General features: G+C 35.4%; 1 pseudogene; it reads left to right on the top strand.

The window, feature by feature from the left end:
* The first annotated feature begins 229 nt into the window (after positions 1–229).
* LOC122295912 lies at positions 230–9,331 on the top strand (annotated as a pseudogene).
* Positions 9,332–14,396: the final 5,065 nt, after the last annotated feature.

Raw genomic sequence — 14,396 nt, 5'->3', positions numbered from 1 at the left:
AAAATACCATGCATTTCCCGGTATGAGTAGCGCCATCCTCACAGTATCATGCATTAGTTTAGTATTGACCAACAGGATGACTTAGTCAATTAAGCACTTGCTTTGTCCTCCTCCACGAACAAGACGTAGTGGATCGGAAGACCTATACGTGTACGTAGACTTATTTCTTCTTCGATATATAAGGAATGTGTGGTGAGATACTTGTTATTTATTAAGCGCACGCGTGCACACAGAGGAAAGAGAGAGATCATCGAGAGAGAGAGAGATTAATGTGCAGGAATTAAGTCGATCGATCGGCATGAAGTTGCAGCTGCTCTTTCTGGCTTTCTTTCTTTCAGAAATTTACTTCGTCTACTCATTTACTGATCCTAATGATAGTATGTAACAGATCACTCACTCATTTATATATATATATATATTCTTCATCTGGGTTATTGTACGAATGTTTTGTTCTTTTTTCCTTTTTTTCCTTTTTTCATGATAATATCGGTGCTTAATTTGATACATGATCTAGGAAAACTGGGTTGTCTCTCGTCAGTGTCTGAAACTTTTTTCTTTAATAAATTTAATTATTTCTTTCATTCTTCAGCTAAGCCTCGTTTGGTTACACAGATGAGATGAGATAAGATATTTTAAATAGTAAGAAATAAAATATTGTTATAATATAATTTTTTAATATTAATTTTGTATTGAGATTTGAAAAAGTTAGATTGTTTATTATATTTTATATTGAAATTTTAAAAAGATATAATGATGAATTGAAATGAGATGAAATTTTTAATTTTGGTTAAAAATTTCAACTAACCTCTCATGAGTATTTTGACAGAACCTTGCATCGATCACAGTTCAAAAATATTTAATTTTGAAATCGCTTTTTTTAATTTCTAAAATGTGACGCACAAGTATTAAATATTCATTGGCTTTATGTTGCACGTCGATGGAATATGTAGCTTGTTGAAGGATCCCTAACCTACTGCTGTACATTTTTAAATGATGCATTAGTTGATGATTAAACATTTTACTGTGCATGCAGCTGCCATACTCAACGCCCTGAAGTACGCGTGGAAAAACACACCACCAAGCTGGGAGCATTCAAGAGGATCCATGTAGTTGGGATGGAGTTACTTGGAACAATTCTAGGGTTATTGCCTTGTAAACATCTTTCCATATTACTGTGATGTATGAATAATGAGTAGAAGAATTTATTTAATTTAATAAGAATAAAATATAAATAAATAAAAAATCAATTGTAATATATAATATAGAGATGATGAGTAGAATGACTCTTTTCCTATATTGTAGTCCTTTTTTTGGCAAATCAATATAGAAAACACACTAATATTAATCTGCAGTACTCTTGACACAACAATATACATTATATGTTTAAGATTAAGATTACATCTACTTGCAAATCAAATTCATGATATAAAGCAAGGGTTCCTTAATTTCCTTTTGTCATTTTTTTTTTAATTTTCCTTCTTCCTCTTTTGGTAAATCTTAGTATATCCTTTTTTTTTGTATTCCTTGCAAATCTCTTCAGGAAATTATCAACGATGGGCCTAGAAGGGAATCTTGAAGGTGACATTGGGGGACTCACTGAATTGACGTCATTGTATGTATCATTCTTTCTTTTTCTTTACATGAAAACAAATATTCTACTGTATAAATACTTATAAATTTAGTTTCTCAACAAACAACTTGTCGTAGGAATCATTATAGTTATCAAAAATATAAAACATGTTTTTCCTTAAATATTGTGAGACCTACTTTAAATAGATTTTGCCACTCTACTACTTTGTTGAAGCGTTAACATTATTAAATTTCAGGGACCTATCATTTAATCGTGGGCTCACAGGTTCTCTCTCTCCACGGCCTGGGGATTTGCATAAGCTAAATTTCCTGTAAGATCCAATAAACAATCTATAATTTCCTATTTGCATATATTCCAATAGTGAGAAGCATATATATATATATATATATATTTTTGTCTTTCATATTTCAGAACCATAGCTGGTTGCAACTTCATTGGTGATATTGTAGATGAATTAGGAAATCTTTCAGATCTCCTCTTCTTGTAAGATCTTTCAATGCTTTTAAGATCACTACATGAATCACAATGCCAGTAATGTTTCTCTATCTGCTTTGGAAAATTGTTAAGTATCTAATCATTACATTTATACCAACACGCTGTCCATCTCAGGGCTCTTAATTCAAACAACTTGACTAGAAAGATACCTCCATCTTTGGGTAACTTCTCCAAACTCTTTTGGCTAGACCTCACGGAGAATATGTTGACAGGATCTCTGCTGATATCAACATCCATTGCCCCAGGCTTGGACCGTCTTTTGGAGGCTAGACACTTGTGAGTTTTAATCTTTTTCTTTTCCCAATCTTGGGTTCAGTATATTATTAAGATAAATGCAAAATTTGAATATGTTTAAGGATACACAACGTTGATTATTTCATCCACAAAAGAAGAATAATGTGACGTCTTCAAATTCGCAGCCATTTCAATAAGAACAAGCTTTCAGGTCCCATTCCAGCCAAACTCTTCAGCTCTAATATGAAATTGAGACACATGTAAGTTTGATACCAACTATTAGTTTGTTGAAATTGAGACACATGTAAGTTTGATACCAACTATTAGTTTGTTTTCATGCATGCTTTAAATGCTTTCTTCTACTTCTAAATGCTTTCTTCAAAGACAGATTATTTGATGGAAATCAACTTTATGGAAGTATCCCACCAACATTAGGACTTGTAACAAGTCTTGAAGTTCTGTGAGTAAACTACCCCCCTAATTTAATGACACATTGGTGTTTTTCAACTTACCTTTAAGTATAAGTCCACTTTGATCTGGTATTGTTCTTGAGAATTAAAACTATTCCAACTTGCAACAATCGGCTTGACAGAACTGCTCTGACAGGAAGTGTCCCAGATCTCAGCAACCTAACAAATATCGTTGAATTGTGGGTACTCTTTCACAACATTTATATAGTGGTGCTGTTCTTTTAGCATAATCATACTGGTGGTTACCATCTTTTGCCTTCTTGTTATTGTCTTAGGAATTTAGCTCTGAATAAATTCACGGGCGCTTTACCAGATTTGACTCAAATGACGAAGCTCAATTACTTGTAAGTTGGTGGCATAGTATTGCATGCAATTGCCAATTTTATGTTTGAGGAATTTATTCTTTTTATGTATTGATGAATATTGTACGATGGCTTATTTTACTAGGGACCCTAGTAATAACTCATTTGAGCCATCAGAAGCTCCAACGTGGTTCTCAACCTTACCAACACTCACCACTCTGTATGTCTTCAATCGTTCACAGATGAAAATTGCTCAAATTTTAGCAATACTCACCACTATCATGTGATTGGTGTGCAGGGTTATGGAATATGGGTCACTTCAAGGGCCCATACCACAAGATTTGTTTAGCTTTCCACAATTATAGCAAGTGTAAGTTGATATATTATTGGTATAGGTTCATAAGAATATTATGAAATTAAGAGAAATTAACTGTTAGTTTGATAACTCACACTCGATTTCAATTCTCAGGAAATTGAGAAACAACAAATTTAGTGAAACATTGGACATGAGTGTGCCTGAAAAAATCAGCCCACAACTGAAGCTTGTTGATTTACAAAACAACAACATTTCTTTTGTAAAATTGGGCAATAAACACCATAAATCCTTGATGTGAGTGAATTCATGGCCTTTAAATGTTCAATTCAAAAATATGTTGTGTATTTTCTTTCTGACCATCAACCTTCTTTGTCAATTTGATGTACTTCAGACTAAGAGGAAACCCAGTGTGTAATGACTATACTACCTCGGCTTACTGCCAGCAAAATCATTAGCCAACAAAGCCCTATTCTACTAGCCTGGCTCATTGTGAAAGTACATCATGTCCTCTTAATCAAAATTGCAACCCTCAGAATTGTGAATGTGCCTATCCATATAAAGGGACATTATAAGTTGGAGGATCACTTTTCAGTGAATTGTCCAATGAAACTGTGTTTAAGTTATTGGAAAATAACTTGTCGGTGAGCCTGAGTCTCCTTCCAGGCTCTGTTTATATTCAAGCTGTAGGATTCAATTTTGATGACTATCTTTAAGTGCAACTGGCACTCTTTCCCTCAATCGAAAAATACTTTAATCGATCAGAGATTCAGAGAATTGGGTTCTCCATGACTACTCAAGAACATAGGCTACCAGAACAATTTGGTGCCTATTTTTTTTTATTGCAGACTCTTATCCTTTCCCAGGTTCAAATCATATCTTTACTCTGTGTGTGTGAGAGTGAAAATTATATCTCTACCTAACAATATTAAAAATGTTCTTCAACCAAAGGAGGCCGAACTTCTATTAGCACTCGTGTAATAATTGGGATAACAATTACTTGTTGTGCCATTCTGGTTCTGGGACTCCTTGGAGTAGGGATATATGCAGTTCAACAAAAGAAACGTGCAGAAGGAGCCATTGGATTTAGTACACCATTTGGTAAATAATTAGTAAAATTAAATTTCTTGTGATTGGTTGTATAGTTCAAATTCAAGACTATGTATCTAAGGATGATGGATAATCATGCATTTGTTGGCCTATATGGCTAATTTTCTCCATATCTCAGCTTCTTGGAAATCAAGTGGCAATGATAGCAATGGGGTAGCCCCACAATTAAAAGGTGCAAGATGGTTCTCTTTTGCTGAACTCCAAAAGTGCACAAATAATTTCGTCGAGAGAAATGAGATAGGTTCTGGAGCATATGGCAAGGTACGTAAATCTCTCAGTGTTCAATCAAACTTTTGCAAAATCCACTTCCAAGAACTGTTTGTTTATGCTTTTATGTTCTCCCCAGGTTTATAGAGGGTTGCTCTCTGATGGACTAGTTGTTGCTATCAAAAGAGCTCAACAAGGATCAACGCAGGGTTTACTTGAGTTCAAGACTGAAATTGAATTGCTTTCCCAAGTTCATCACAAAAATCTTATTGGCCTTGTGGGTTTTTGCTTTGAACAAGGAAAGCAGATTTTGATCTACGAATTTTATGCCTAATGGAACAATTAGAGATAGCTTTTTAGGTACGTACGTACATTCATATCAATTTAATTAACTCTTTGCAAATATCTAATATATAGGAAACTATTTGCCTAAATATGAACTCTAGGGAAATCTGGCATTTATCTTGATTGGAACAGAAGACTCTACGTTGCTCTCAATTCAGCCACTGGACTAACTTACCTTCATGAGCATGCCAATCTGCCTATTATCCATAGAGATGTTAAGTCCACGAATATTTTGTTGGATGAAGATTTGACTGCACAGGTTGCAGATTTTGGCTTGTCTAAGCTAGTATCAGATGCTTTGAACGGCCATAATGGTAAGTGTTATTATATCTCTACGGCCTGATCTCTCAAGGGTAGAGAATATTAATAAACGAGTCACAAATATTATTAATAAAAGTTAAAAACTGACTTTTACCTATAAAAGTTATTTTCAATGGCATGATAGAATATGTGCACAATTTAAATATTTAGCAAATAACATTATATGAAGGTAGAAAACAACTCAGTCACAATCAATGATAGAGTCTGCATAATTCTTGTATAGATAGTTAGTGAAGGTAAAAAATTCTTAAATCCCTAGACTTTCTAATTTTTCTAATCTACCCTAAGTTTTATATACATTTTGACCCCTCTAGCTTTTTAGTATTTGCAATTTGGCCCTAAACTTTTCTAAATTTACATTTTTTACTCATTTGTAATAACATTTTCTTATGTATGTATATCTTAATTTTTTGTTTACTGATTTCTTACACTTTTACATTTACACTTTCATACCTTCAAGTACTAAAAAATCTAAATGGTCGAATCTCCTAATGCCAATCCAACACATTTTATTTTCAACTTTCAATACTTTTCACTTAGATTCCCTTAACTTCTATAAGTACGTACCTAGTCTTCGAGCTTTCCTTTGTCCTTATATCATCAAGTCCTACCCTCACTATTTTCACAAAAATCACATCAAACATCACCGAGTTTTTAATGCCACAGTACAAGATTCAACCTAATCGACTAAAACCACCCTAGACTTTATTTCTTTCCTAAATAAACACATGTATTTTTTATTCCACCTTTAATTAACACACACTTTTCCTATGCTTGGCTGAAACCCCTTATGAGGCATAACTCATAATTTTGGTGCATTTGTTCCTAAATGAACATGCATGCCTCTAGAGTTCTAGCTTCTATATATTTGCATGCAAGTTAAAAACATATTAAAATCAAGCTATGGCATAAATGCATAGCAATTAAACTTGGAACCTTTTCCTCACCTCTTCAAATCTAGCAAGATTCTTACACGTGACTGGCTTATTCAAAATCAAACTTATGCTGTCAACATTAAAAGATACATGCATGCTGATTCAATGACCTCAAACCCTCTTATCATGTGATGGCCGAAACATGTGATCTAAAAGTTAGGGCTTTCAACTCATTTTCATCAACTTCTCCTTTATACTACAAGATTCAAACTTATGTACTAGTTTATACACATGCATGCACAAGATCACAATATACATGCCATGGCTAAAACTCTCTTGCATTTTTTTTTTCTGCACTTTACTTCAATGCTATAAATCATTTAGATACCAAAAGCCCATGCTTAGAAAACAACTAAAGTCATATGCATGCAAGATTTCACTTTTTTCATGAAGTGACCGCATGCTATGCAAGAGTTAGGAAATCTTTATGTTTTTGTCTCAAAACTTGAATCTGATGCTCTAAACACAAAAAGTCACCAAAACATGCATGGCCATTAATCTTCCTTAACATACACTACAAGGTTTCCCACATTAGTCATCAAACACGCTAATAGTAACCACAACTTGAATATGTTGGGCTAAAATAATCATAATGGAGGATGATACTTTCTCTTCTCAACTTCTACTCATTGATTAAAGGTTAAGGAACTTGTGGTATTAGTAGCTAAGTGTTGTTTGGGAGGTTGGAAAGTGTGACATAATGAAGGTAATAGGGAGGGTGTTGGTTAGCCAAGAGGCTGAGGAGAGGAAAGAGAGTCAAGTGATGAAAAAATGAGCCTTTGAGTGTGTGAAAAATAAAATGGTTTAGGGCCCTTGGTGGTGCTATAGGACAGACTCAACTATGGGATAGTGGAGTGATTGGAGTCTACCCAGCTGCTTAAGTGGAAGCCATGTTGGCTTCCCCTGTATATCGTTTAAGATTCTACTATTATTAGTATTGTTGTTGTTATCATCATCATCATCATCATTATGGTAATGCCACTACATGATTTGTTTTATGGTAAATGACAATGAATGTTTATTGGTGAAGAATATCTTATTCTCAGATTTAAGACTGACAACAAATTCCAAGAGTTAAGGGATGAATTTCTTGAAAGACCTTGGGGTTGGATGAATTTGAAGGGGCTGAATGCAACCTTTTATTATAGAGATTGTCATTCCTAGGTCTCATTGACTCCTACTAGGATTTGGAGTCCTACTTTAGCTAGGAATTCCTAGCAACTTTATATGTTGAAGCTTTCTCATTGAAATAGGATTCCTTTGTTATTTGGGAAATTAGGCAACTTGAAGTCCTAAAGTTGTGAGGACTCCCTATTTATGTACATAGGAGTAGGTTTCCTAGCATTATGGGTCTTTTGGGCAAGCTAGCATGAGTTGAGATTAAGAGTTCTAATGTTAAAGGAAGAACTTTGCTGGGGTTTTAGGAGCAAGGTCAGTCCCTAATTTCATCAGCTAGGCTTCTACTAGGCTGACATTTCATTGGGGCTTAATGCAATATTTTTATGTTCTTGCTAGGCTAAAGTGTTTCTAATTGGACCTATGATGTCAACAATGGATTGGGGAGACTTTATAATGTTGTTCTTTTTTTTTTTCTTTTCTTTTCTAGTGTGGCTAAGTTTCGGATTCCTATTATCACTAGGATTTTTTGGTATGTCAAGAAATGCAACCCTTTAGGGTTTTCATCTAAAATGGGTGATTGTGTAAGTCTCCTTTCTAGTGGAAAAGCTCCCTTTTGTGATTACAAGGGTTGAGTGTTACATATTATTGACATCTTCAATTTTATTTGTTGCAAGAAACAATAACTTTTTCTATTTTTGCATTAATTTAATGGCAAAAGAACTTTTTTTTTTCCTTAACATGATACTCAAGGGTTTATGCTACTTTATTAGTTCTTCACAAAATCATTTGGTTCATTTGTTAACTTACTGCTAGTGAATGTGTTGTCATCACAATTGAAGCAAGTACTTTTATGATAGACAAGGGTTGAAAATCTGCATAATGATTGTGGTTAATAGATTTGCAAGGTCTTGAGAGAGAGAGAGAGAGAGAGAGAGAGAGAGAGAGAGAGAGAGAGTACTTTGTGGACGTTGAGGCAACCAAATTGGCATATTAACATATATCAAAACAAATTTTTATTATTTCATTTTCTTGTTCATGCATTGTATTGTAAAATTCAAAGTACATGCAAATCCTTCCAATCCTACAACAAAATTAAAAATGTCTTATGTAATATAATTTAGATTTTTCATTCATTGGAAAACTCTTTTGGTTTTAATTTTTGCAAAGTGCCTTCTCCTTGTAGGGTTATCTTGATCCTGAATATTACCAGACTTAACAATTAACTGAAAAGAGTGATGTTTACAGCTTTGGAGTGTTTATGCTTGAATTGTTAACATCCAAGCGACCGTTTGAGAAGGGAAAGTACATCGTTCATCGGGTAAGAACAGCAATGAACAAGGACGAGGAAGAGCACTATGGCTTGTGGGAAATGATTGATTCATCCATTAGAGAGACAACAAATCTTATAGGGTTTGGGAAATTCTTGGAAATTACTATGCAATGCATTGAAGATTCGCCTAAAAACCGTCCAACAATGAGTGAAGTGGAAAAGGCCCTTGAAACAATATTACAAAATGATGGGGTGGCTTCAAGCACATCTATGTTGTCTTCTACAAGTGACCTTGGAGCTTCAAGGGGTGCTTCTAAGCATCCTTACAATGATCCTTAGCACAAAAAGGATTTTAGTAGCATTGATACCTTTGGTTATAGTGGTGCATACACAGTCTCAACAAGAGTTGAACCCGAGTAGCCAATCCTCCCCTATATTCTACATTTTAATTTGTCTTTTGCTTTTCTTTTAGTTTTTGGCTTTTATGGGGGGAAATAGTACTTTTTTACAGAGAGTGTTGTTTCTAATTGTTAACAATATTTGACTATGTGTTGATAGTTGAAAAATCCAGCTAGACATAAATGTTTGCTATGTTACTCCTACTTGTGTTACATTTCAAATGTAAGATTTTCTTATGACTTGGAATATAAGAGTATGCATGTCCCCTAGATTTAGGAAAAAGTTATAAATTTTGTACTATAACACTATCAAGAGCTAGTTTCAAATTTTGCACTCCAAACTATCATAATGGACACATTACACACTCGAACTATAAAAAACTAGCAGGTTACACCTAAAAAATACCACTTAGAATCCTATATTAAGATCTAATGGTCATGATCATGCCATAGTTTTCTTTTATCTCAATGGTCATAATTGAACTTCCGAAAGCTAAGACAGTTTTCAAAGTATTAGTTCTGTTATTGTTAGGAGTACAAAGTACAAAAACTTTATACAATAGTGCAAACTATATTTGTTTACTTAAATTTATAGGTAGCGCCAAGCTGGCAGCTTGTAGATTCTTACTATGATACAATATTTTTATAAATGACAAATATTTTAGTCACAATGAGATTATATAAAAGTAAGCCCACAAATTGATTATAGATGTGGTACATCAGACTGTAAAGTTATTTTTTGTAGAGTAGATCCCATGAAACCACGTCTTTTTGTGCATCTACTTTTGTATAATCTCTTTGTGCCTATAACAATTCACTTTACAAATATCCTTAAAATGAAGCAATACATTCTAATAGCTCATCTATTGAAACATTTTTACTTCGCTTCTACAAATAAACAATAAAAACCAAAGAGACAAAGGAAGAAACCTTGATAATGGTTTGTTTGTCCACTGAGAAAGAAAAGAAAAAAATGCATCAAAACCTTATAGAACCTCATTTTTCTATTAAAAAAAAAATCATGAAGATATAAAACTCCATTAAAACATGGTATAATAGGAATAAGTATACCTTGTACCATCAAACGTGTTTGGGAAAAGATGGCTCATCTTTATTGGGAAACTAAAAGTCTAAACACACAAATGAGATTTCAAATGTATAAAGGTAGTCACTATTGTAAACAATAATAAGTGGAGGAACAAGATATGGTTTACGTATGCATATATATAAATAGTACAATGTTATCAACAATCTATTTGTATTAATCCTTGTTTTTGTAAAATGAAAAATTTCATTGGTTATTCATTTATTTATTTATTTATTTTGATTTTACTAGAGGTGTAAATTTTAACTAGAAAGCCAGTCTGGACCAATGGAACCGGTTTCTAAAATGCCAAAACTGGCCGGAACTGGACCAGTTCTTGTTACATGATTTTTAGGACTAGACCGGACCAGACCAATTCACTATAATATATATGTAAATTAAATTTTTAAATATTATGTAAGATATTTTTTATATTATATAATTTTTATATATAATAATATAAACTATAATTATTTATAAGATAATGTTATGTAATTTATAACATAAAACTTTAATTTTAAACATGAAAATTTATTCGATCATATCTACTTTTTTATAACAGAATTTTTTTTTTCATAGCAGATTCTTTTTTATAAAGTAGGTTTTTTATAGCAGAAACCAAACCAGATAGGACCGGACCAGAATTTTTTATAAAATAGATTTTTTTAAAGCATTTTTTTTTTCATAAACAGATTTTTTAATGAGAAATTTGCATTTTATTAAAACCGGAAAGCTAGACCAAACTAGAAACCGCTAAAACCGGAGGTACCAGTTTAGGAGAGTAACCGATGCATAATCAGTTTTGAAAAATGCAAAACCAGTGCATATTGGTTCTGTCCTAAATTTTGTCCAAAACTAGACTAGACCAGACCAGTTACACTCCTAGATTTTACAAGAGAAATCTGATAATAACACTTGCATATTTTCCATGTTGTTCACATTATCCTACTTACTAAACATATTGCACTAAAATAAGTATACTTGTTGTTGAAGACATGTTTTGTATGTCAAGGGACCAGCCTCTTAGTGGTCTAGGTTTTTAGTTTCATACGCCTACAGTCCTAGAGAGAGAGGGAGAGAGAGATGGCAAAGGGTGGCCCGGGGAGCCTCTAATACTTAAGTTAGTGGTGATCCTTGGGTGATACAAGAAAGTAGGAATTTTAGCAAGCAAACTCCTAGTTGAGAATTTGATCTCTTTACTTGATGGTCAGGGGGACCTTTATCCCTAGCCCCTAGGGTCAGACAACCATACCTTGTGGCTTGGGTGGAGTGATGTCCTCCTGGAGTCCTCTCTGTCATACTTCCTTTAATGCGGTGTGGCTCTCTGGATGAAGTAATTCATGCAACATGATTTCTAGGTGAGTTCATTTAATGCAACGCGATCTCCTGGTGTTACTGTACGGTCCAATCCCCTCCCTCTAGCGTGCTCCTCTTTCCTTTCACTAATTCAACTTTCTGAGCTCCCTACATAATGTCCCATCCTAACCCAGATCCTTATGCTAGTCTTATATGGGTCGTAGGTCCTGGTCGGGTTGCTGAGGGAATCTATGGGCTGGGACCCAGCTCTTTGGGCCCCCTGGGGTGTGGGGAATCCTTCTGATGCCTGATCTGGGTTGGTCCTCATGGGCGGGCCCTAGGAAAAATACACCATACAGTTACCCTGTCAATTCTCATTAGACTAGGCCGATAGGAATTTCCCTGTTTCTACTTATTGTTACCACTTGTCGCTTCTATTTGGCTAGCTGAGCAAAAATACTTGTCGTTCGATTATTCCATGTGTCAAGTCTTGGTTGTCCCTTCGTTGTTCCTAATGCGATTTCGGGGATTTGATCTCGGTACCAGATGATGATCGTTCCATCTTTTCCACAATTATAGATGTAAGACATTTTCTTTCTTCCCTGGCTATGTTGCATTGTGGGGTTTTAAACAGCTTTTTCGTCCTATAACTCGTGTGTACTAAGCTCTTTCGTCCTATAACTCGTGTGTACTAAGTACTGATTGTCACTCACATAGCTTTTGCCATACTCTTGCTGCTCTCTTTCTATTTCATTCATTCTTCCTTCACCTTCGCATGCTCTCCACTTCTCGCTGCACTCGTACTCTCTAGATGGCTGCCCGAAGATCTAACAAACCTGAGACTTTTAAGGGTCGTCTTGAGGTAGGCACCTTGGAGCTAAGTCATGTTGGCCGCTTTTGGCGTTCTGAGGCCTCCCCCGAATTCCTCCAATCACTGGTCTCGACCTATCTCATTCCCAACATGGTGGCCTTTGAGGCCCCGTTGGCGTTGATGGCTCGGTGTCGGGAGCCACCCTCTTCCCCAGCATGTTCTTTTGTGGGCTGAGACTACCCTTCCCTCGCCCAGTCTATGAAGTCTTGCACCACCTCAGGTTGGCCCCTGAACAACTCCACCCAAAGGCTTGGCATATTCTAATCTATTGTTGCATCCTGTGGCGGTGGGCACTATTGAAATCCAATCTAGAGGGCACTGATTTGACTAACCATGAGATTCTCCTGACTCACAATGTGAAGAGGGGTGTCAGGGACATCTATAGTTTTAGGGGAATGAGAGGCCTCGTGGTGCTAGAGTAACAGCATTAAAAGGTCTTGGACTGGACCTGTAAGTTCTTTCTCGTGTTTGGCCACAAATGGGAGTTTTCAGTAGGTTAGATTGGTCACGCTGAGTTTGCAATAAGGGCTTCGTGGGGAGATGTTCCCAATGATAGGGTCATGCGTCCAACCGCCACGCTTGACAAGTTGCATAGTATTGTGATTCGGAGGAGGTCATTCTTTCATCTCCTCGTCTTGAGGGCAGGACCTGGTGATCTGAGGCCCTAGAGCAAGTGTCTAAGTCGTTGCAAAAACTTCTCTCTGAGGTCTTTTCTAGTTCCATGTTATTTTCATAACTATGCTTTCTCCCTTTCTCTTCAATTCTCACCTTCTTACTTTTGATTGCAGAGTCTGAAGGGGGTTGAAAGGCTAGTGGAGCATATTGTGAGCGGCCGTGAGGCAGTTGAGAGGTAAAACCTGGAGCTCCGGTCCATGGTGATGACAACTCTTCATGATGGGCCCCAAGGTAAACCGAGTCTTAAAAATCTTTTGCAAGTATTAGATAGGGCAATCACAAGATCGAGAGCTAAGAAGAGCAAGAAAGCAATACAAGGATTCGTACAATCTACTTGGGATGTGTCTAGTAAGAGCCCAACATTCAAGATGGGCTTGAGAGGAGGAGATCTAGTTTTCATCCATGTGATACAAGCTATGGAAGATATGACTTGGGCCTATTATTATTGAAGGTCTTAGACTTATTTACTACATTGAAAGGGCTAATTTTATTTGTCATAGAAATTAATCTAGAATAATTGGGCTTGAGGGATGTCTAGCCCACACAAATGTTTTATGTTTTATGAACTAGGGTTTCAATAGAAGTTTATGAAATTTGATGAATTTTATTCATTTTGAGTTGAGTTTATCTCCCCTTGTTCTTGAATGAACTTTTGAACTTATCAAAGGTAAATCAACATTTGCGGCGTTCCTCCTTTATAATTTAGGTTCTTGAGATAGATTCTTCAATGGGTTTAGATTTTCATATAATCTAGGTTCTTGAAATGAGTTTGTCAACGGGTCTAGATTTTCCATTGGCTTGATTTTGGATTTCTTGGGTGAGTTTTTAAATTGACTGTGAACTCAAGAGATTCCAATCATGCGGGTTCATATCATTTGGTATTCAGAGGAAGGTTTCCAATCAGGTTTGATTCTATCCTTTAATTCTTGCATATTTAATTCTAAGGCTTCATTGTTCTAGGGTTGCCAAAAAAAATAAAAAAAACATACAAACAAAGGTTTGATTTTATCTTTTAATTCTTGCATCTTTAATTTTAAGGCTTCATTGTTCTAGGGTTGCAAAAAGGGGGGGGGGGGGGGCTATTGAAATTCTTAGGGTTTTGTGTGGCTATCGAAAATCCATTGTTCTTTCTAGGGTTGTTGAATTGATCATCTTAGGATTTTGTATTCTTGTTCATTAGGGCTTTTGTGTGGCTGCAGAAATCAACTTATCCTAGGGTTTTTGTGTTGGCCAAAATCTCCTTATCCTAGGGCTGCCGAAATTTGCTTCATCTTAGGGTTTCATTGATTTCCTTCTATCTCCATATTAATTTTTGTATGTTTGAATTCCATTATTTGATTGTTACAATTAAATATTGTTG

The sequence above is a fragment of the Carya illinoinensis genome, chromosome 15 (assembly GCF_018687715.1).
Source record: "Carya illinoinensis cultivar Pawnee chromosome 15, C.illinoinensisPawnee_v1, whole genome shotgun sequence".
Classification (NCBI taxonomy): Eukaryota; Viridiplantae; Streptophyta; class Magnoliopsida; order Fagales; family Juglandaceae; genus Carya; species Carya illinoinensis.
The sequence above is the reverse complement of the archived record's forward strand: the minus strand, read 5'-3'. Positions and strand labels throughout refer to the sequence as shown.